The sequence below is a fragment of the Stegostoma tigrinum genome, chromosome 28, assembly GCF_030684315.1.
Source record: "Stegostoma tigrinum isolate sSteTig4 chromosome 28, sSteTig4.hap1, whole genome shotgun sequence".
Lineage (NCBI taxonomy): Eukaryota > Metazoa > Chordata > Chondrichthyes > Orectolobiformes > Stegostomatidae > Stegostoma > Stegostoma tigrinum.
The window spans coordinates 33,542,782-33,567,283 of record NC_081381.1 but is presented as its reverse complement, the minus strand read 5'-3'; the positions used below and the strand labels follow the sequence as shown (position 1 = coordinate 33,567,283).

The following is a 24,502-nucleotide window of genomic DNA, read 5'->3' as shown; positions in this document are numbered from 1 at the left end:
GCATCCTTCAGCACCTTCAGGTGCCTGTCATGTTCCTCCTCATCTGAACAGATCCTAAGTATGGTTAGGACTTGTCTGTAGGGGATGGCTTTTTGAATATTTAGGGTGGAAGGTAGAGAAGTGCAGCATTGTGAGGTTATTTATAGGTTTGTGGTATAGTGAGGTGTTGAGGTATCCTTCGCTGATATGTGTGTGCAACAATGAGACTGATTCTAAAGAGTAGTCCATGGTAAGGTTGATGGTGGGATGAAACTTGTTGATATCATTATGTAGTTGTTTCAGTGATTCCTTGCCACGAGTCCAAAAGGGAGAGAATGTCGTCAGTGTATCTGGTGTGTAGCGTCAGTCAGAGGTCCTGAGCAGCAAAGAAGTCTTGCTCAAACTGGTGCATGAAAATGTTGCCATATTGGGGAGCAAATGTGGCTCCCATGGCTGTTACATGTGTCTGGGTGAAGAACTGGTTGTTGAAGGTGAAGATGTTGTGGTCGCGGATGAAGTGGATGAGTTGCAGGATGGTGCCTGGAAATTGGTAGTTATTGGTGTTGAGTATTGAGGCTGTTTCAGTGATGCTGTCATCAGGGGTTGCTGATGTAGAATGCCGAAGCATCCATTGTAACTAGGACTGTTCCTGGTTCGACGGGACCATGGGTGCTGAGTTTCTGTACGAAATCTGTGGTGTCGTGACAGAAGCTGGCGGTTCCTTGTACAATGGGTTTCAAGATGCCCTGGACATAGCCAGAGAGGTTCTCCCACAGGGTCCCATTGCCTGATACAATGGGACGTCCAGGTGGGTTGGCTTTGTGTAGCTTCAGAAGGCAGTAGGAGTCCCCTACACGAGAAGTACACAGGATGAGAGTGTGTAGGGTACTCTGAAGGATTTGATCAAAAGTCTTCATCACTCTGTTGAGGTCATGAGTGTGTTTATTTGATCAGATCGGCAGGTAGCTGTCTGTAGTGTTCCCATTTTACAGTTGTCAGTACACTTGCTTGCAGTAGTCTGTTCTATTCTGTATGACATCTTCTCCTTTGCCTGTTGGCATGTTGACGACGTTGCGATTGGTCTTGAGAGCACAGATAGCATTGCGTTGCGCCTGGGTGACGTTTTGCACTACCTTGTGAGTGAGGCTGATGAGTCTGGCATTTCTGCATTCTCTGACGGCTTGAACATACCTGTCAAGCTCAGGGCAATGGCCCTCTGGAGGGGTCCAATTCGACGACGCCTTTGGCTGGTCCACCACACATCTCTCTGTCAACTGTTCCATTTCTTTTGTGTCTCACTGGCATCGCTGCTGATGTCTTGGAATGATTCCTGAAGTTTCATTCACCTGATGAATTCCTCCGTGTCTACCGCAAGACCATTGGGATCCATTTGATGGTGGGGCAGAAATTGAGCCCTTGGCTAAGAGCTTTGATCTTGTTGAGTTGAAGGGCTTGGTTCGGTTGGAGGGCGTGGTTCGGTTGGAGGGCGTGGTTCGGTTGGAGGGCATGGTTTGGTTAGAGGGCATGGTTCGTTTGGAGGGTTTGGTTTGGTTTAGTTGAAGGCTTTGGTTTGGTTGATGGGTTGGGTTTTGTTGAAGGGGGTGGTTTGTTTGGAGGGTTTGGTTTGGTTGGAGGGCGTGGTTTGGTTGAAGGGTTGGGTTTTGTTGAAGGGGGTGGTTTGTTTGGAGGGTTTGGTTTGGTTGGAGGGCGTGGTTAGGTTGGAGGGCGTGGTTCGGTTGGAGGGTTTGGCTCGGTTGGAGGGTTTGGTTTGGTTGGAGGGTTTGGCTCGGTTGGAGGGTGTGGTTCGGGTGGAGGGAGTGGCTCGGTTGGAGGGTGTGGCTCGGGTGGAGGGAGTGGCTCGGTTGGAGGGTTTAGTTCGGTTGGAGGGTGTGGATCGGTTGGAGGGTTTTCCTCGGTTGGAGGGTGTGGCTCGGTTGGAGGGCGTGTTTTGGTTGCAGGGCGTGGCTCGGTTGGTGGGTGTGGCTCGGTTGGAGGGTGTGGCTCGGTTGGAGGGTTTAGTTCGGTTGGAGGGTGTGGCTCGGTTGGAGGGTGTCGCTCGGTTGGAGGGTGTGGCTCGGTTGTCAGGTGTGTTTTGGTTGGAGGGTTTGGCTCTGCTGGAGGGTGTGGTTCGGTTGGAGGGTGTGGCTCGGTTGGAGGGTTTGGTTCGGTTGGAGGGTGTGGCTCGGTTGGAGGTTGTGGCTCGGTTGGAGGGTGTGGCTCGGTTAGAGGGTTTGGCTCGGTTGGACGGTGTGGCTCGATTGGAGGGTTTGGCTCGGTTGGAGGGTGTGGCTCAGTTGGAGGGTGTGCTCGGTTGTAGGGTGTGGCTCGGTTGTAGGGTGTGGCTCGGTTGGAGGGTGTGGTTCGGTTGGAGGGTGTGGCTCGGTTGGAGGGTGTGGCTCGGTTGGAGGATGTGGCTCGGTTGGCGGGCGTGGCTCGGTTGGAGGGTTTGTCTCGGTTGGAGGGTTTGTCTCGGTTGGAGGGTGTGGCTCGGTTGGAGGGTGTGCCTACGTTGTAGGGTGTGGCTCGGTTGGAGCCTGTGGCTCGTTTGGAGGCTGTGGCTCCGTTGGAGGGCGTGGCTCGGTTGAAGGGTGTGGTTTGGTTGGAGGGCTTGGCTCAGTTGGATGGTTTGTCTCGGTTGGAGGCTGTGGTTCGGTTGGAGGGTTTGGCTCGGTTGGAGGGTGTGGTTCGTTTGGAGGGTGTGGCTCAGTTGGAGAGTGTGGCTCGTTTGGATGGTGTGGCTGTTTGGAGGGTGTGGCTCGGTTGGAGGATGTGGCTCGGTTGGAGGGTGTGGCTCCGTTGGAGGGTGTGGCTCGGTTGGAGCCTGTGGCTCGGTTGGAGGGCGTGGCTCGGTTGGAGGGCGTGGTTCGGTTGGAGGGTTTGGCTCGGTTGGAGGGTGTGGTTCGTTTGGAGGGTGTGGCTCAGTTGGAGGGTGTGGTTCGTTTGGAGGGTGTGGCTCAGTTGGTGGGTGTGGTTCGGTTGGAGGGTTTGGCTCGGTTGGCTGGTGTGGCTCGGTTGGAGGGTGTGGTGACAATGGCAGTTCCCATGGTAGTTGAGTTTTCTACTGAGGTACCAGGGAGGATTTGGTACTGCTGGTGGTGATGCCAGGTTTCTCCAGTTTCTTGTTCCTGGTCTTGGTGTATATGTCGGTGGTGTAGTTCCACTGCCTCGTCTGTTTGGCAGTGTCTCATAGCTTTACTGCTGTATCTTGAGTGCAAGCTGAGAAAATGGACTTCATCTTGATTTCAAGGTCACAGTGCTTGCTGTACAGTTGGTGTACGAGATGTCAATGTGGCATTTTATAAATTCCTACTTTGGAAATAAAACAGTTTGGCTCCAATTTCACACACAACCAGATTCTGAATAAGGCCTCACACCTAAAATACATTGTCTGACCTGGGATATCACACCCGGTATACTGAGGGAGCTGAGAAAACCTTTCTATTATCTCAGGGCAGTGACTTGAAAGAAATTCAGGAATTTGCATATTAATCCTTTCTAACTGATTAAAGATTTAACACCCATCTTAGGTTTGTTCAGTGCATTTGCATCGGTTCTATTACCCTTTGATCTGTTGCTCAAAGTTTCTGGGTCCAATGCCCCCTCTCTCACTGACACCTGCAGAAGGAGCAAGACTCCGAAAGCTTGTGTTTTCAAATAAGCCTGTTGTGTTGTGTGATTTCTGACCTTGTCCACCCCAAAATGTATTCATTTCTAGTTACACTTTTAAAGAAACCATTTCAATTCCACAATCAATCTTTATTTCCTTTCTAATCCTTGTTTGGTACCATCTGTCCTCTTTTATTGTCCATTCTGTCAATGGGATCTCACTAGGTCAGTGACTGCCATGATGAGGCTCCCTCTCCTGGGTAATGGACACGATTACATGAGAAGCTCCTCAGTGCAGGCTGCATTGTCACTGCTCAGTATTTGCAGAATGGGGTAGATTACATAGGGGCAAGTTTTCACAATTATCATGTATGCAATATTACCTAACCTCAAATAAAAACCGAAAGAACTACGGATGCTGTAAATCAGGAACATATCCCTCCGGTCCTTACACATTTACGTGTTTATCTGAAAGTCCCTTTAACGCCCTATTTACACTTCTGCACCTCTATCCTTATTAAACTGACCTACTGCCCAATATTGGGGTAAGGTCACAAAAACAAAAGTTGCTGGATAAGCTCAGCAGGTCTGGCAGCTTCTGTAAAGAAAACGATCTGAATCTGAGGAAGGGTTACCGGACCCGAAATGTTAACTCAGATTTTTTTTTCTTCACAGAAGCTGCCAGACCTGCTGAGCTTATCCAGCAACTTTTGTTTTTGTGACCTTACCCCAATATTGGGCAGTAGGTCAGTTTAATAAGGATGGAGGTGCAGAAGTATAAGTAGGAAATTAAAGGGACTTTCAGATAAACACGTGAATATTAAGGAGTGGAGGGATATGGACCAAGGGCTGGCAGAAGGGATTAGTTTAATTTGGCATCATGTTTGGCACAACATTATGGGCTGAAGGGCCTGTTCCTGTGCTGTACTGTTCGATGTTCTTTGGGCTAAAAGTCTTGGTGCTGGGCTGGCCAAGGACTGAGAGCTCTGGCCAATCCTGCCCATAGACCTAAATGGCAGTGTGAAGGTATCAGTGTTTATGGCCCTTCTTGTGCCAGCCATGACACAGGAACTGCTTGGTTAGGGGGTCATTAAGGGCACGTTCCCTGCTGCTGAACAGCGTGCTATCGTAATGGGCTTCCTACATTACGACAGTAACTGGACCTCAGCAAGTGTCTGTGTGTGTGAAGTGAGTCGCTCTGTGAGCTGTAATCCACAGCAGTATCTTTCCCAGCCCCTGTATTCTCCTGCCCCTCTCCCTGGCTTGGCTGAGGTGGGAGAAGGAGACGATGAAATTCTGTGCTTTCTGTCCCTGACCCCTCGCTGGCCCAGATACTGTACAGAACGTCACTGCAGCTAATACAAGAGGAGAGGCTTCTGAATTCTCCCTGCAGCTTGAACACTGACAATAACATCAGTGTTTCAGCACCTTCCATAATCGTTCAATGTCATTTGCTCTTGTGTTAGTTACCATTGTATCATTTTGACAAGCGTTCTTTTTGTTTTATGTGTTGCAAGTGTTCCCTTTCATGAAAGACACTAAATGCAAGTCTTTTCTTAAAACAACTGCTTGCTGACAGTGAAGGCAAGGACTATCTCCTGAGGTGGGGAGAAGGAGAAAGCCATGGGGTGGGGGTGGGGGAAGGGTGGTGTTCATCATTGTGTGATAGGATCTGTACCATGGGCACCCAGGAAGTGCCTGGCCTGACTGGTAAGTATTGTGCCATCTCTGCAGGGGTGCCAGCTGTGGCAGGTAGAGTCGCAGTCCCAACAGAGGCCAGAGATTACTGGCAATGTGGGATTTCTGTTTCATTTGAAAGGAAATTTTGGCCCACAAGCTCCCTGTAGGAATATCATCAGGAAGTTCTAAGCTTGAGATGTATGAGGGCCAAATGCTAGATGACAGCAAGCTCCTAACGTGCACAGAAGTACGGTAGACCACATAATGCATTCTTCTGTCAGGCCTCAGGGATCATACAATGTGGTGATCCCACTTCTGAGTGTGTGCACGCGGGGCTGTTCAGTTGACCCATTCCCGGACGCTGCCCCATTCTGTCCCCGTCGACTGGAGATCCTGATGAATTAGTAGGCGTTCAGTTTGAGCTGGGGACACGACTGCAGCTTTATCTCCCTGGGTCTGTCATCATTAACACTCATGGAAGGAGACTTGTTTAGTAATGAGGACTTGCAGTAATAACAAAGTGTGAAGCTGGATGAACACAGCAGGCCAAGCGGCATCTCAGGAGCACAAAAGCTGACGTTTCGGGCCTAGACCCTTCATCAGAGAGCTCCATCCACTTTGTTATCTTGGATTCTCCTGCATCTGCAGTTCCCATTATCCTTGCATTAATAAAGTACCTTTCAGCACTTCAGAATTTCCTGTAGTATTTTAGGACCAACTGAGTACTTTTGGGAGTGTAATCACTTTTTTGTTTAGTTTTCAAAAATAAACTTTATTCATAAATCATCTCTTTGCATATGTACATTGTCACAAAAGCAGTTTGGTTTTGCATAGTTGCATGTCAAGTAAATAAGAAATTCGACTTTGATTCAGACCAAAAAGAAACAAAGACCTCTCTTACACATATAATACTGATATTTACATATATTTGCGGCACCGGGAGGGTCTGATCATGGAACAAACCTCCATTATACTTCGGCAGAAAGACTTCAGACAGTGGTCTTTCCCCACTGCCTCTTGGTGGCAGCTGCCCCAAGCTTTAGTGTGTCTCTCAGCACGTAATCCTGGACCTTGGAATGTGCCAATCTGCAGCATTCAGTTAGGGCCAACTCCTTATTCAGGAAAACCAGAAATCTTCAGGCAGACCAGAGAGTGTCTTTCACTGAGTTAATGGTCCTCCAGGCATAGTCAATGTTTGTCTCGGTTTGCATCCCAGGGATCAGCCCGTAGACCTTAGAGTCCAGCATCACAGAGCTGCTCGGGATGAACCTTGACACAAATCACTGCATCTCTCTCTTTCTTTGCAGAGGTACGTTGCAGAAGGAAATGTGTGACAGTCTGTTACCCCCACAGCCACTTTGAGGGTGGCGTGTTGTGGCACAGACTGACCAGGCATAATGACTGTTGTAAGATCGGAAACATGGCAACCAACTGCACACAGCTAACTCCGACAAACAACAAGGAGATCTTGTGCAAACAGCCTTACTTTAGTGATGGTGACTGAGGGATAAGTAACGACAGAGCACTGGGGGAGCTGTGACCTGCTCTCCTTCAGAATTGTGCTCTGGTATCAGTGGTCTCAACTAAGAAGGCAGCTGGGATTTCGGCTTATCATTCTCATCCAAGACACCATGCCTTGCTCTCTTGCTGTAATGGATAGTGGAGGTTAGCGCAGGCGTAGGGTACTGGCCAACCCGACACTGTCAAGTCCAGGCCCGTCCAGGATTAATTTTCTGACCATTAGTGCCATATCGGGAAACCCTTGGCAAACTCTTCATGCACCTCCATAGGCCCCTCTGCAGGCCTCACAATAAAATGCTTGGCCCTGTTTTGAAGGATGGCATGTTATCAGCTGCACACACCTGCTGTCCCTAAATCACACTCCATCTCCCCGTCTTGGACTATATACAATACACAGAGAAATAAGTCAAGCATAGTGTGTGCCCTTTTTAGCTGGCCAAATGCTCTCACTTCCTGGAGGTATATGCAAAGTCTGCTTGTGTCTGCCTGCTGTCTGTCCGTCTATATCTGTCTATACTCTGTCTGCTTTTAACTGTCTCATTGTGCACTCTGCCTGTTTGTGTCTGTCTGTCTCTGTGTGCACTCTGCCTGTTTGTGTCTGTCTCTGTGTGCATTCTGCCTGTTTGTGTCTGTCTGTCTCTGTGTGCACTCTGCCTGTTTGTGTCTCTATCTGCACTCTGCCTGTTTGTGTCTGTCTCTGTGTGCACTCTGCCTGTTTGTGTCTGTCTGTCTCTGTCTGCACTCTGCCTGTTTGTGTCTGTCTGTCTCTGTGTGCAGTCTGCCTGTTTGTGTCTGTCTGTCTCTGTGTGCACTCTGCCTGTTTGTGTCTGTCTGTCTCTGTGTGCACTCTGCCTGTTTGTGTCTGTCTGTCTCTGTATGCACTCTGCCTGTTTGTGTTTGTCTGTCTCTGTGTGCACTCTGCCTGTTTGTGTCTGTCTCTGTGTGCACTCTGCCTGTTTGTGTCTGTCTGTCTCTGTGTGCACTCTGCCTGTTTGTGTCTGTCTGTCTCTGTATGCACTCTGCCTGTTTGTGTCTGTCTGTCTCTGTGTGCACTCTGCCTGTTTGTGTCTGTCTCTGTGTGCACTCTGCCTGTTTGTGTCTGTCTCTGTGTGCACTCTGCCCGTTTGTGTCTGTCTGTCTCTGTGTGCACTCTGCCTGTTTGTGTCTGTCTGTCTCTGTGTGCACTCTGCCTGTTTGTGTCTGTCTCTGTGTGCACTCTGCCTGTTTGTGTCTGTCTGTCTCTGTGTGCACTCTGCCTGTTTGTGTCTGTCTCTGTGTGCACTCTGCCCGTTTGTGTCTGTCTGTCTCTGTGTGCACTCTGCCTGTTTGTGTCTGTCTCTGTGTGCACTCTGCCTGTTTGTGTCTGTCTGTCTCTGTATGCACTCTGCCTGTTTGTGTCTGTCTGTCTCTGTGTGCACTCTGCCTGTTTGTGTCTGTCTCTGTGTGCACTCTGCCTGTTTGTGTCTGTCTGTCTCTGTATGCACTCTGCCTGTTTGTGTCTGTCTGTCTCTGTGTGCACTCTGCCTGTTTGTGTCTGTCTCTGTGTGCACTCTGCCTGTTTGTGTCTGTCTGTCTCTGTGTGCACTCTGCCTGTTTGTGTCTGTCTGTCTCTGTGTGCACTCTGCCTGTTTGTGTCTGTCTCTGTGTGCACTCTGCCTGTTTGTGTCTGTCTGTCTCTGTGTGCACTCTGCCTGTTTGTGTCTGTCTGTCTCTGTGTGCACTCTGCCTGTTTGTGTCTGTCTCTGTGTGCACTCTGCCCGTTTGTGTCTGTCTGTCTCTGTGTGCACTCTGCCTGTTTGTGTCTGTCTGTCTCTGTGTGCACTCTGCTTGCTTGTGTTTGTGTGTACAAAGAGCAGTGGAAGTTGGGGGAAGCATTAATTTTAAATTTTCCCTCTAACAAAGCTGAATCCAACATTGCCTTGTCTATCAGGGTGCATGACGTTGTTATCAGGAAATCAAGCAATCAGACCTCTGTGCTGCTGCCCCAGTGGTTGTCGCTTACTGCCTTGAGTGTTTAGTTTATAATTCTGTATCCCATTGCTTTATTTCCTTTTCTGTCCTTTTCTCTACCTCACTACCAGTACCTTGCATGAATGAAAGGAAGCAAGTGTCAAATACTCGTAGGGTCACTTGGAGCCAGTGATGGGATCGGACCTGTTATGACATGTTGCTCAGAAATGCTGACTAACCTGCTGGATGCTAGAGTTTTGGAGGAGTCTGCCCTGCTTTTTCTCAAGTCGCCCATACTCTCTCTCCCTCCCACTGCTGAAGGATGACTGCTCAGTTCCTGACAGCCCAGTATAATGGCCACCTTCTGCTATGTTATAGAATCTTCCAACACAGGCCACTCTGCCCACCGAATGTGGACTGGCCCATAAGGGCTGGTCATTGAAGGGTGGCGTGGATTCAATATAGTTAGTAAGATCATCTGGCTGATCTCCGTGTCACATTCCAGCAGGTAATGTAGAATTACCCCAAGAATGGTGAGAATGTAGGGTGCACCACCACGGGGAGTGGCTGACACAAACAGGACAGATGCATTGAAGAGAAAGATGATACACCTTTTGAGAAAATAGGGTGTCAATGGTAGATGTGGAGTGGCTGGAGGGAGCTGGAGTGGAAGGTGAACAATGGTATGGACTGGATGGGTGTATACCTTATTACTGTGCTGTGCATCCTATGTAATCCATACGTGCACTTTTGCTCCATACTCTTTCAATCGGCTAAAATTCAGATCCCGAACCAACACAGCTTTTGGAGGGGGCAGGAGAGAGTGAACTTAGTTTTATTGTAGTTTGCAAGGGGCGGCATATTTTTGGGGAGGGGCTGGGTGGCTGTTGATGGCAGTAATGGGGCAAAAGCAAATTCCCCCACTCCACTTTCCAAATAGGAGCCTCTACCCGCTTCAGTCCTGTCTAGTCTCACAAGGCAGGATTGCCCTCCGCACTGCCTTCTTTCTTATCCTTAAGACCCAGTGTGCTGGGAATCTCTCCATCTTCCACTGTCATTCTGGGTGGAATGTTGCTATAGAAACCTGCAGCCCCCCTACCAACCCCCAACTCCCATTCCTTACCTCAGTCAGTAAATATCCTGAGCTTCAAACACAGAATTGAAAGAGGTGTTCTCCTCGAGCTCATTCTGCAGACAATGATTCCCCAGGAAGCTGGGCTGGGTTTACCAACTTGAGCTGCTCCAATGTGGGGCTGAGGCCAAGTGAGAAGCCTCCCTCTCTCACTGAAGGAGCCTGTTCCCACTAGAAGGGAGGACCATTTACCACGGGACCACAGACTGACCATCATCGACAAAAGAACAGGAGCGGGGAGAATGAGATGTGATTTATTTTTGATTTACTGTGTCAAGTTGTTTGAATCTGGAATTCACTGCCTGCTTAAATGGTAGAGGTAACTTAATAGCCTTAATTCATATTGTTACCTGAAAATGAAGAAGGCAGCAGGCTGACACTCTGTGAGCTGCCCATTTAGATACTTGGTGCATGCATGGTGGGCCGAATGGCATGCCTCTACTTTGTAACAAGGCATCAGATCCAGGACATCTCAGCTGAAGTTCCTCAGGGTAATGTCCTTGGATCTTCAGCTGCTTCATCAATGCACTTCCCTCCATAGGAATGTTTGCTGATGATTGTACAATGTTCAACACTATTCATGGCTCCTCAAGTACTGAAGGTGGTGCTGAGCTGCTTTCTTGAACTGCTGCAGTCCATGTGCTGTGGGTAGACCCACAGTGTCCTCACAGAGGGACTCCCTAATGTCCAAATGCAGATGGATGATACCTATACTTAGGCTGGCAAGTGATAATCATTATCTGACATGCATGTTATTAATCTTCAACAAGAGAGAATCTAACCATCATCCTATGACATTCAATGATTTTGCAATCACTGAATCTCCCACTATCAACATTCTGGGGGGTTACCATTAACCAGAAACCAAATTGGACTAGTTATATGAATACTGTGACTACAAGAGATGGCCAGAAGCTAGGAATACTAGAGCGAGTCACCAACCGACTCCCCAAAGACTATCCACCATCTACAAGACACAAGTCAGGAGTGTGATGGAATACTCCCCATTTGCCTGGATAAGTGCAGCCCCTGACAACACTCAAGAAGCTTGACACCATCCAGGACAAAGCAGCTGCTTGATGGGCACTACATCCACAATCTTTCATTCCCTCCACCATCGACTCTCAGTAGCAGCAGTGTGTACTCTCTACAAGATGTGCTGCAGAAATTCACCAAAGATCCTTAGACAGCACCTTCAAACCCCATGACCACTTTCATCTGGAAGGACAAGGGCTGCAGATACAGAGAAAAACCACCATCTTCAAGTTCCCCTCCAAGTCACTCACCATCCTGACTTGGAAATATATCACTGTTCCTTCATTGCCACTGGGTCAAAACCCTGGGAATTCCCTCCCAGTGGCATTGTGGGTCAACCCATACAGCAGATGGTCTGCAGCGGTTCAAGAAGGCAGCTCACCACCACCTTCTGTAGGACAACTAGGGATGGGCAATAAATGCTGGGCCAGCCAGCGACGCCCACATCACATAAATGAATAAAAATAATATGTGTTGGATGCTAACATGGATGAACAGATCATGGATCTCGGGAGCTCTGTTCCAGAAAATACTGGGATTATTCATCTTTGCCTTGGGTGATCTCTGAAATAGTGGCTACGTTTAATTTTCTGTCCAAATCTTCTTCATGCTTGGTCAGCAGGGAAAATAAAATGAAGTTGGGGATCACTACAGGTTGGTTCATCACACTTTTAACCAATTTGGAGACATCTGAGGGAAGCTTGTCAGAGCAATATGTCACTTTTAATGTACCTGAATTCTGTTTAATGTGAGAATACAAAGAAAGTGAGATGTTCAAAGAATGGAACTTCAGATTCTCAATAAATTTCTAATCAGCACTCTGGCAGGTGGAGAGTTGTTTTTTAAAAAAAATACTGGATAACAGAACAAACCACGAGCCTGTTCAGAGGTTGGAATGAAATCAGGACAGTGCAGATGGGAACTAGCATTATGTACAGTGTATATTCACCATTACCGAATCTATCTATCTCTTTTTTGACCTGTCTTTCCTTCCCGCTTTTCTTCCTCTCTGATCTTTATCACTCCGTCAGCCCCTGTCTTTCACTCTGTCTTTCGCTGCCTCCGTTTTGTTTCTTTCTGATCTTTATTTCATCATAATTCTCACAGTCATTCCATTTTCCATTCAGCCGTCGTCTTTCTGCTGATAGAGAATACTTTGCACTTTGGTCCTGTTATACAGAAGATTAATGAACTCAGTTCTACTTGGAGGCTGTTGACTGGTTGCATATCTAGCAGTTGACCCTAGAATTGCATTAACATTGTATTTTAGGTTATGACTTGGCCAGATAATTAAGAAAGAGAATTGCTGAGATTCAGACCCTACTTAGAGTCCAACTGGAGTCACTCAAGCCTTTGTGTTCTGATCAGTGTACTGTGAGCGCATTGTCACTTCCGCAGTCTCAGCTTGAACCATTGAATCTAATGTCTAGCAATTTCACCACCGATTCAGAATCATGTGATCATGGCGTTCTATCATTCTGAATGGCTGGTGGTGACCACATGATCATTTCTGAGTATCAAAACCTCAGTGCCTGTTTGGTGATGGCCATTTAGAAGCAAAAATGCAGTAAATGTGGGAAATCTGAAACAAGCACACAGAAAGTGGGGGGATCTCAACAGGTCTGGTAGCATCAGCGGAGAGAGGAACATGGTTAGCTGTTCTGAGGCAGAGCCCTGTTGGACTCAAAACCTGAACTCAGTTTTTCTCTCCAAAGATGCTGCTGGATCTGCTGAGTTTCTGCAGCACATTTGCCGATGGTGATGACGACTTGTTTGTGGTTTGATTGATGTGACTGTATATTTGGATAGGGGTGAGAATGAATGAGGGGTCCATTTTCTTCAGGGATGGGAATTTCTGCCATGAGTTCAATCAATGTGGTCCTTAAAGACCATGATATTCCAGGAATCCCTCCTGCTGGAGTCTTGCAATCTCTGCAGCATCGCCACTGCTCTCCATTGACTGTCCAAGTCTGATGGAGAACAGGACACGGGCACAGGGATTTTATCTGCTGCAGAGATTGCTACAAACAGGGCGGGGACCACAGGAAACTGGGGACAGGCGCAGGAACAGTGGTGATCAGACCTGCTTCAGAGTCTGCCTATAGGAGGTATCCCATTAGTTAGAAACACAGTCAGATTAATTTCTACATGGAGCCACATGGCTGGGAGACAGAAAATTGGGACGACAATGTTATACTATTATGTATATGTTATATGTTACTATAATATATACACTGTTACTATATACTGTATATGTTATACAATCTCTTACATGTTCCATGCAGACACTCAAATTGCATCTAGTATTTTCTACATGCCCCACTTGCTCCCTAATTCTCTGCTTTCCTTACACAGAAATGGTGACTTGAGCTAGCACTAGCATCTTCACCGAAAGTTGAAACTCTGGTAGACTTTTACACTAATCCTACTTCCAATCAACTTGTGCGCGTACCCACAGATACCAACATTCTCACTCACTCATGCATGCACTTTCTTTTTTGCTCACACATACACTCTCTCACAACACATACACACACTCACATGCACAGTCCCTCTTTCCCTTGCACACACATTCACTCTCTCACACTCTCTCGCATCTTAGGTTTGTCACGTGTACATATGAGCTCACGCACCGATATGCAGAAAACACACCCACACACACACACACCCACACTCGCACAGACACACTCACACAGACACACACACACAGACACACACACACACACACACACACACACACACACACACACACACACACACACACAGACACTCACACACACACATTATTTCAAGCTTGGGGACTGTCTTTATGCAGCACTGGTTAAGTAGGATTGTGGCTCATTATGGATGAGTACAGGGCATGGATTTGTCAACAGAATTACATTTCTCATGTCCGAGGGACAGAGGCAGAGGCTCAGTGGTATGTAAAAGGCTTATGTAATCTCAACAGCTGGTAAACAGCCTGAATGTTCCAGCAAAGAGATAGCTACACACTCCAGGGAGCATGAAGCGATCGCAGTGGTGCCAATGTTACACCAGCTCCTCGAAATGAATGGAAAGCCCTGCCTTGAATGAAGGATAGAGGCACCCAGACTTCAGAAAGGTCAAGGGCAATGATAGGAAAAGAGAGATGCTAGCTTGGAGAGGATTTAGTGAGATGAGACAGGAATAATCTAATGAGGCATGTTAATTGATTTTAAAGCAGTTTGCTCAGACATGTGATGACACACCTCTGTAGCAGGTGGAACCTGAACATTGACTGCATGGCCCAGAGGTAGGCTAATATGCCTGTGCCATACCACCTTTCCTACAAAGGCATTTAAAATGGGTTTCCACCCCATTAAAACAATAAATGTCAGAAAATTCTAGAAGCATTGGCCAAACTGGATCCAAACCAGCTCTTCCACCATGTACAAAATAGGATGGAACAGAATAGCAATTTATTGTCACGGCTATTTTTACAAAAACAATACAGTGAGACGTTTTATAAATAGCAGTACCACGGTACCTCAATTAATGACAGCAGTCATAAATAAGAAGAAAAAAGAAATAAAAGTTCAGTTACTGACTCCTGGGATCGGGCCGCACTGGAAAACTGGGCCAAGATCTCCCATGCCAGACTGAGACTTCCCCGCTGGGCCAATGGAAGACCCAGAAGATACCTCCAAAGCCAGGATCAGACCTCCACACTGCGCCGAGATGAGATCACCCTGCAGGCCAGGACCAGACCTCCACACTGGGCCAAGATGAGATCACCCTGTCACCCTGCAGGCCAGAACCAGACCTCCACTCTGGGCTGAGATGAGATCACCTGCAGGCCAGGACCAGACCTCCACACTGGGCCGAGATGAGATCACCCTGCAGGTCAGGACCAGACCTCCACACAGGGCAGAGATGAGACCCTCCAGGCCAGGACCAGACCTCCACATTGGGCCGAGATGAAACCTCCAGACTAGGACCAGACCTCCACACTGAGCCGAGAGGGGACCTCCAGGCCAGGACTAGAACTTTATGCCAGGCTTCACCCAGAAACTTGGGCTTCAGATCGGTATGACAGGTCGGCACAACATCGAGGGCCGAAGGGCCTGTACTGTGCTGTAATGTTCTATGTTCTATAGAAACTGGCTGAACAAGACCTCCATGCACAATTTAAACGGAAATTATCATATTTACAATCAACAAAAAGACTAGAAAATGCAGAAACATTATGTTTGTGGTGAAGAGGCCTGAGGATGGAACAAGAAATCCCAGTGAGTTTCAGGCCAGAACGAAACAACTTCCTACCACCCCAGTGTGGTTCACTGTCACTGGAGGAGCATCATGGGAAGACTGTGCTGTCGGTAGGTGACTTCGATAAGACCGAAGGATGTCCTTGTCTGAAACTGGCGCAAATCGATGCTTCTTGTTGAGCAGCTCTTAATATGCTCAAGTCTTGTAGAAGTGATTTTTATAGATTAGTTAGTTTTAGAAAGATCCAGCAGAACAAGATTAGAAATAAAAGCCTTTGCTGCCAATTGGCTGTATCCCAGGCCCCTTCAGGTGCATTTTAATCCTTTCATCTAATCCAGCTAAAAAGCTTTTAACTTTAGTCTTCCAGTTTAACAAGCTCCAGAGGAAAGCCACTGGCTTATTAGGTACAAGTGAATTGGATTGCATTATAAAGTGGCTGAGAGAAGTCTGTTCTTGACTCACTGCCGATGAACAAGTCCTTTTGACGGTCCTTCACCAGTGCAGAACTGTTTCAGAGCTGCAGCCTTTGCTGATGTAGATTCTTGGCCTAAATAAGAACGAATCATTTCAAAGTATATCTAAGATTAGTAGGTCACTTGTAGCTCACGGGAGACCCTGGTTCAAATCCCACCTTCTCCAGAGGTATGTAACAACAGCTCTGAACTGGTGGATTTGAATATATCTATTTAAAATTCACGCAGCTAATGTTGGCTGTTGGGATCAGAGTGTTATGCTATGAGGAGGGTTGAGATAGAATTGGTCTGTAATCTCAGGTGTTACGGAAAGTGAGATGAGATCTTGGAAGGATTTGTGAGACTGTCTGAGGAGGGCTGGACAGACGTTGAAACCGGACAACTTGGGCACATTGATTCTTGGCAAGGGAATCACATTTCAGACAGGGGTATGGGGAAATGTTTTCACCCCGGAAGTTGCGAATCTTTGCAATTCTGTGCTTCAGAGGGCATGGATATTACATCATTTAGCAGATTCAGGGATTTGCTGATAGATTTTTGGCGTATGGGGGATTTTTTTTCTATTCAGTTGTGGGATGTGGGTGTCACTGGCTGGGCCCAGCTTTCCTTGCCCATCCCTAGTTGCCCCTTGAGAAGGTGGTGGTGAGCTGCCTTCTTGAACCACTGTAGTTCACCTGCTGTAGGTTGACCCACAATGCTATTAGGGAGGAAATTCCAGGATTTTGTCCCAGCGACAGTAAAGGAATGGCGATATATTTCCAGGATGGTGAGTGACTGAGAGGGGAACCTGGAGGGTGTGGTGTTCCCATATGTTTACTGCCCTTGTCCTTCTAGATAAAAGTGGTCGTGGGTTTGGTAGGTGCTGTCAGAGGATCTTTGGTGAATTTCTGCAGTGCATCTTGTGGACAGTACACACTGCTGCTACTGAGCATCGATGGTGGAGGGAGTGGAAGCTTGTGGATGTGGTGCCAATCAAGCGGCTGCTTTGTCCTGGATGGTGTCAAGCTTCTTGAGTCTTGTTGGGGCTGCCCCCATCCAGGGCAAGTGGGGAACATTCCATCACATCCCTCACTTGTGCCTTGTAGATGGTGGACAGGCTTTGAGGAGGACTTGCCGCAGTATTCCTCATCTCTGACCAGCTCTTGTAGCCCCTGTGTTTATGTGGTGAGGTCAGTTGAGTTTCTGGTCAATGGTAACCCCCAGGATGTTGATAGTGGGAGATTCAGTGATGGTAACACCATTGAATGTCAAGGGGTGGTGGTTAGATTGTCTCCTATTGGCGATGGTCATAGCCTGGCTTTTGTACGGCCCGAATGTCGCCTGCCATGTAGGGGGATGTAGGAATTGGATTGGAAGAAGGAATAGAGGTTGATTGTCAGCCGTGATGTTGTCAAATAGCTTTGCTCCTGGCTTTATCTTTATTCTTCTGCAGTCTCCTATATCCTCTTTCTCATCAAGGTTCCTTTGTGATCACTGACTCTTCATGGATCTGTGGGTACTAGCCAAATGTTCAGCAAAATTTCCCAAAATAAATGGCATTAATACTGCTGATAATGCTGTGGCTGGTATTCCAGCTCAGCACAGCCTGCAGACTGAGCCCGGAAATATGCTAATTTGTTTGGATGTTGCTTACAAGCTGAATGTACTGTGGACTTATTTAAAATGGTTAAGGGTTGTTGCAATTTTGTTTTTCTTTATTCTTTTTCAGTGAAATGGGTATTGCTGGTAAAGGCAAAATTTATTGCCCATCCCTCATTGCCCTCAAGAAAATGCTGGTGAGCTGTACACCTCTAATGGCAGATATACTTATCAGTGAGTGGGCACACATCATCTATAGCACATCCTGGAATCTCTGCTGCATGGGATCCAGCTTGTAATAATATTGCTTGATGCTGGTAGACGAAGCAGCAACGTGACAATTTAACAGCAGCAAAAAAAAATATTTCTGTAAACTTGTATTTGAAATGGCCCAATACCAGCTGAATGAATTTTCATGCAACTCTCTTTAAAATTACTTGTAAATACAGCTCAGGGCCGAGTAACTGAGCCTTCATATTATTCTGGCTGATTTTCAAATCTGCAGGGCTAATGGTCACAGAATGATGTGGTTTATTTTGTCATTTTCACATCCTTTAAATAGGTAAGATTGCCAAATGTGATTGAATTGGTGCTGGAGAATGCTGCTCAATTGCGAGAAACTTAGGCCAGTCCTGGACTGCCAGCAACGCTATATTTAAGCTCCAGCCTATTTCAGCTGAGAGAAGTACTGCCTGCCCCAAAACCTCAAATCTATTCCGCACGCTGGCATAAAGAATCATTCACACTGATCTCAATTATGCACCGGGCCACATGTTCACATTCACTCCTGACACCTAACTGAGCCTAAAAATCGATCCCATTGAGTCAACAATACGCTACAGTTAAGTTTAAATTGCTGGACACTCTTAAAGTTATCTTTGATTGGATTTATTTATAGTCACATGTATTTTGTTACAAAATACAGTGAAAAGTGGTGTGTGGGTGGCCTCTGTTAAAACATGGAAAAATAAACCATAGGTTAAATTGTGCATTTGAAACAAAAGTTTGGTAGCCATGATGTGGAGGTGCCAGGACTGGACAAGGTCAGAAATCACACGACACCAGATTATATTCCGACAGGTCTAGTTGAAATCACAAGCTCTCGAAGTGCTGCTTCTTCGTCACCAGACGATAAAAATGCACAGTCTCGAGTTTCTGCTGAGATTGTGGGCACAAGGTGCTGACTCCCAAACCCAAAAATCAGAGACACAGCAAATTGGAGCAGGCTCTAGTCCTCCAAGTAATCCCAACTGATCCTGCCTAGTTGAAAGTTCAAAAGAAATCAGTTGAAAATCTTTCATTGTGTTTAAACCAGTTGTTGCAAAGCTAAATCCCCAATCTGATGAGAATTATGGCAGAGATCTGAGGCTGCAGATAGCTTGGGTACAAACGCAGAGTCGTTAAAGTGAAGGTCTAGTGCAGTGGGCTCAGTTCAGTCTGAGGCACCAGGATATTCGTTCACCTATTGTGAAGCTTTCTTGATTGCTTTGTTTTTGACTGTGGTATCTGTGCACACTTATTTCGATTGGACAGCTATACTGAAGGGTAAACAATACACCCTTACACATAGTGAAATTAACACATTGTAGAAACCAGAAATAACAATAGAGATTTTATCACTTAAATCCCCAGTTGTTAATCATGCTGCTTCTGGTTGTGCTGCATTGGACTGATGTGTTTCTGAAGGAGTAGCTGAATCGGTTCAGTGTGCACACCTTCCCAGGCAGGAGAGATGGAAAGACATCGCTGTACAGACATCAACTCCTCGAGGATGGGACTGACAGGACCCACTTAGTAAAAACACGGAAGCAACAAAGATCAGCAGAGTGCCCTGTCACTGTTGAACAACTCTGCGTGGTGGTGCGAGTGTGCCTGCGAAGGGAGAGCAACGTCAGCTTAGCACTGACAGCCCCAGTTGTCAATAGTCTGTCAAATTCCTTGGCCATTAGCAAAGTTTTTTGTTTACTCTACATCCATGGAATGTGGCCATCACTGGCTAGACAGCATTCATTACCCATCCCCAGCTGCTCTTGTGTTCAACTTAGAAGAGTGAGAGGTGATCTCAAGGGCCTTGACGGGGTCAGTGCTCAGGGGATGTTTCCCCTCATGGAAGAGCATAGGACCAGAGGGCACAGTCTCAAAATCAAGGGGTGCCAATTTAAGACTGAGATGAGGAGGAATTTCTTCTCTCATGGGGTTGAATGTCTTTGGAACTCATTGCCACTGAGAGCTGTGCGAGCAGAGTGCTAATGTGTATTCAAGGCTGAGATAGGCAGGTTCTTGATCAGTAGGAGAATCAAGTGTTAAGGGGAAAGGGCGGGAAGGTGGATGTGAGGAGTGTCACATCAGCCTGATCCTATTGAATGGCAGTGCAAGCTCTTGTTCCGCTTTCCTCTGCTCCAGTGGACTGCTGATCATCAAAGATCTACATGCAAATCCCCATCATCGTCGTCTTTCAAGAAAGGATAGACAAGGGAAAGAAAAACGGTGTCAATATTTCTGAATTGACCTGTTCAGAAATGTAATTACACACACTGCTCAGGACACTGGGTGGCTCAGCGGTTAGCACTGCTGCCTCACAGCACCAGGGACCTGGGTTTGATTCCAGCCTCTGGTGCCTGTCTGTGCAGAGTGTAAGCATTCTCCCTGCATCTCTGTATGCTTCCTACAGGTGCTCTGGTTTCCGCCCACAGTCCAAAGATGTGCAGGTTAGGTGTTTTGACCATGTTAAATTGCCCATAGTGTCCAGGGACATGCAGGCTGGGTGAGAGATAATGGGAAATACAGACTTCTCAGAATGGGGTGGGTCTGAGTGGGCTGCTCTTTGAAAGCTCAGTGTTGATTTGATGGGCCAAATGGCCTGTTCCTACACTGTAGTGATTCCATGAACTTGGCAAGGGATGTGATTTTTTTTCCCCTGTTTATTTTCTCTGTTCCCCAAAGCTTCTTGCTCAAAAAACAATGATTTCACCGAGCACAATGACTGATGATTGAGTTACTGGCCTAGTTTTTGCTAATCCAGCTTGCTCCATATCATGTAGCAAAACTCTGGGGGATTTGTATCTTAGCCTCCACCAATGGGGAAGGCAGGCTTTAAAATATGGAGCAAACCAGAAAAGCACTAGAGAAACGCAGCAGGTCTGGCAGCATCTGTAGACAGAGAAACTAAGTTCACTGTTCAAATCTGATACGACTGTTCTTCAGAAGTGTCTGAAATTCCAAAGAGATATTGGGCCTGAAGCAAGAACTTTGCTTCTTTCACCACAGATGCTGCCAGGCCTGTTGAGTTTCTCCAGCGCCGACTGTTTTTATTGCCTTGCCTCCTCCAATTTCCCTGTCAGTCTTCCTCCCCTATCCTCCGTCCTCGTTGTCCCCATCACTTTCCACTCCCCTCTGCATTTCCCTTTCTCCTTCTCTGCCTTGGTCTAACGGTCCCCACTGTTTGAGCAGAATATTGTTGATACAATTTGTCGGAGTGAGGGATTCCAGACCTACATCAATATTTACAGGTGTTTCTTTAAATGTAATTACAGAGGGGTGCTCAGTAGAGCATTAGGCTGCCAGTGGCAGTTCGATATTAGAAGGGGTCTGCAGAGAGCACATGGGTATTTGTAAGGGCTAATTACTGCAGATGCTTGAATCTGCACTGAAAAACAAAATTTGCTGGATGCTGCCTGACCTGCTGTGATCTCCAGCATTTTTTTTTCTCTCTCAGTATTGCAAATCACTGCTTTAATGGAAAACAATTAGGCCGCATTGTTGTCGCTGCGAGTCACATAGATATCATGTGCAAACCAGGTTGTTTCATCCACCAACCCCGAAAAGGCAGCCTCCCACTTGCTTTGTGTCCCCTTTTAAAGTGTGGCTCACAGTCCTGAGGCATTTAAACAATGGGCTGTAGGAACATCAAATGCAAATTTTGTTGTGTTTGAAAGGGCCTCTGTGTGAGAGCCCAGGACAGAGAGTGTACTGTTTAAAAAAATGTCCTGAAAACAACAGCAAATGCCAGGGCTTGGTCTTGCATAGCAAACACTCCCGATCAGTAAACTCCCTATAAGCCAATAGAGAAACAAAGATACTGCCAGTAATACAATTATTACACTACTGACACATCACCGAATGCTACAAATCAATTGGATGACAAGTTTGGATTTGAAAACTAGCAATACAAGGGCCTATGAGATGAAGGAGATTGCTGCCATGCCCTTTGACCCTGTTTACTTTCAACAAGAGACTCAAGGAAAGAACCTCACATGAATCAGCATTGGGATCTGATGACGTGTTAGGAACATCGGTAAAACATTTCTGCGTGACTTTTAATCAATGAAACTCGCTCACACAAGCAGACACCATTTCTCCTGGGCTCTGTGGTACCTTGGTAGTGCTCCTGCCTCTGAGCTGGAAAGCCTGGGGTCAAGTCCCTCCTGCTGCAGAGATGTAAGTGAATGGTTTGATTCAAGATATTTATTCTCAGCTTTGGGTGATCCCACCTTGTTTTGTAGGAGTCTTGTGGTGCAGTGGTAATGTCCCTACTCCTGAAAAAAGAGCCCAGGTTTGAACCCCACCTGCTCCAGAGATTAGAGCCATACAGCACAGAAGCAGTCTTTGGTCCAACTTGTCCGTGCCAGTTGGGTTTCCCAAACTAGTCTAGTTCCACTTGCTTGCCCTTGCACCCTAAACCAAACCTCTTCATGTATTTATCCAAGTGTCTTTTAAATGTTGCAACTGTACCTCAACCACCCTTCCTCTGGCACTTCATTCCACACACAAACCATCCTCTGTGTGAAAATTTCCCCATCAGGTCCCTTTTAGATCTTTCTCGTCTCACCTTAAACCTACACCCTCTGATTTTGAACTCCTCCGCCCTAGGGAAAAGACTTATGCTAACCGTCTTATCCATACCCCTCATGATTTTATAAACCTCTATAAGGTCAACCCTCAACCTCCTTTGTACCAATAGAAAGGTCCCAGCCTCTCCTTGTAACATCCATTCCCGGCAACATCCTCGCAAATCTCTTCTGAGCCCTCTCCAGTTTGATAATATCCTACCTATAGCAGGGTGACCAGAACTATACACAGTATTCCAAAAGTAGCCTAACCAATATCCTGTGCAACTGCAACATGATGTCCCAACTCCTATACTCAGTCAAAGAATGCCTAAAGTGTGGATGCACTCAGACACTGGGAGAATGTGCAAACTCCACACAGTTGGCTGAGGCTGGAATTGAACCTGGTTTCTTGGCACTGTGAGGCAACAGTGTTAATTACTGAGCCACTGTTCATTTTAGGTTATGGATCACAACTTGGATTGACTGTTTTGTGTCTTACCTCCCTTGTCGAGATTCAAGCTGAAAGCTGTCTGGCTAATGCTGTAATTTAGTTTTATTGGAGAGAATTTCCTTCAGAAATGTTTGGTCTCCAGAGATCACTTTTTGAGTGAAGCTTTTCATTGGTTGCTTTCTCAGTGATAGCAATCCTCCTGTGAACTGCTGAGGATACCCAGCTGCATTTTAACTGTAAAACGCCTTTGGATGGGAATCGAGTTTCTGAGCTTTCTTGTACGGCTCTCACTTCCCCACATCCAACCCCATCTCTTCCCCAGGACCAAGGGCTGTCCATCTGATTTTCGGGGTTATATTTGATGTTCCTCCTGAGAGACCCGTGCTGCCCCACATGTTAAAAGATTTTTCAAATGCACTGAAACTTTAGTCAGAACAGTGCTGCAAATGGCCTTAACTTTCTGGTTCCTTGCTGTTTTCGGTTCTGGTCGCCCAGATATGGGAAGGATAGTATTAAACTGGGTAAGTGATGGCCTAGTGTTATTATCACTAGACTATTAATCTAGGAGACCCAGGTAAGGCTCTGGGGACCTGGGTTCAATTCCTGTCACAGCAGATGGTGGAATTTGAATTTAATAATAATCTGGAATTAAGAGTCTAATGATGACCATGAAATTGTTGTTGATTATCGGGGGCGGGGGGATCCCCTCTGGTTCACTAATGCCCTTTAGGGAAGGAAACTGCCATCTTTACCTGGTCTGGCCTACATGTGACTCCAGACCCACAGCAATGTGGTTGACAATTAACTGCCGTCTGGGCAATTAGGGGTGGGCAATAAATGCTGCCCTGGCCATTGATACTCTCATCCCATGAATTTAAAAAAAGCTGGAGAGGGTTCGGGAGAGATTTACCAGGAACGGAGGGTTTGAGTTCCAAGGAGAGGCTGGATCAGCTGGGGCTTCTTTCGCTGGAATGTAGGAGATTGAGGGATGACCTAATGGAGGTTTAACAAAATCATGAGGTGCATGGTTAAGGTGCCTGGCAGGTGGCCTTTCCCCAGTTTGAGGGATTTCAAGATGAGGGGCATATTTTTGAGTGAGAGGAGAAAGATTTTTAAAAAAACATGAGGCATAATTTCTTTTTACACAGAGAATGATTTGTGTGTGGAATGAACTTCCAGGGGAAGAGGTGGATGCAGTACAGTTATGTTTAACAAATATTTAGATCAAATACATGAATAAGAAATGTTTGAAGGTCTATAGACCAAGTACAGGCAGGTGGGACTAGTTTAGTTTGGGATTGTGGTCGGCATGGACTGGTTGGACCGAAGGGCCTGTTTCCATGCTGTATGACTCAGTGTATATAAGATTAAGGAGTGATCTAATTGAGGTATTTAGGGTGATTAGCAGAGCTGGTAGGGAGAAACCATTTCCTCAGGTGGCTTGTGGGTGCAAATGTGCGTCCAGTAAAAGGGGAATAGCCTTATAATTAGAAGATGATCATTAAGGGTTGATGGCCAGAAACACACTTCCCTACACAGCCATGGAAGCTTGAGATAGTAAATCACAGTGTAGGGATTGAGATCCTGCTAGACCTTTATTAGACACTGGTTACTGTCGTGGACTGTTCTGCTGACCAGACGCAAGGAGAGACATAGAGATGTTTAAAAGAAACGTTTGCCAGACTCTCACCAGCAATGAGGGACTTTTGTTTTGAGGAGAGGTTGGAAGAAGTTCGGATGCGGAACAAAAGGCTACCTCATGGAGGTTTTCAAGTTGAAGAGAAGTTTTGATAGTATTAACAATGTGGAGTTTTACTTCTGGAGAGCCAGTCAATACTAAAGGTCATGGATTTAAAATCAGTGATAAAGGTCAAGCGGTGGGAGAAGTTATATGGTGGTGGTCTGAAATGTTCTAACTTCAAAAATGCCGGAAGTGGATTCCACAAGTAATTTCAAAAGGTTTTTGGATGGTTATCTGAGGATGAGGAACTTATGAGGGAGAAGTAGCTGGCTGGATGGCTTCTTTCTGAGTTGACAT

The 24,502-nt window shown here is 46.5% G+C and overlaps 1 protein-coding gene across 6 annotated transcripts in view; it reads left to right on the top strand.

Moving 5' to 3' along the window:
- Nucleotides 1–24,502, top strand: part of LOC125466570 (kazrin-like) — a 607,575-nt gene that overhangs the window by 330,014 nt on the left and 253,059 nt on the right. The window contains exon 1 of one of the 6 annotated variants that reach the window (XM_048561213.2): nt 21,492–21,621. The exons of the other annotated variants lie outside the window; for them this stretch is intronic. The gene's annotated coding sequence lies outside the window, so the exon portion shown is untranslated. Of the gene's footprint in view, nt 1–21,491; nt 21,622–24,502 lie in introns of those variants that run through there. 6 annotated transcript variants of the gene reach the window in all.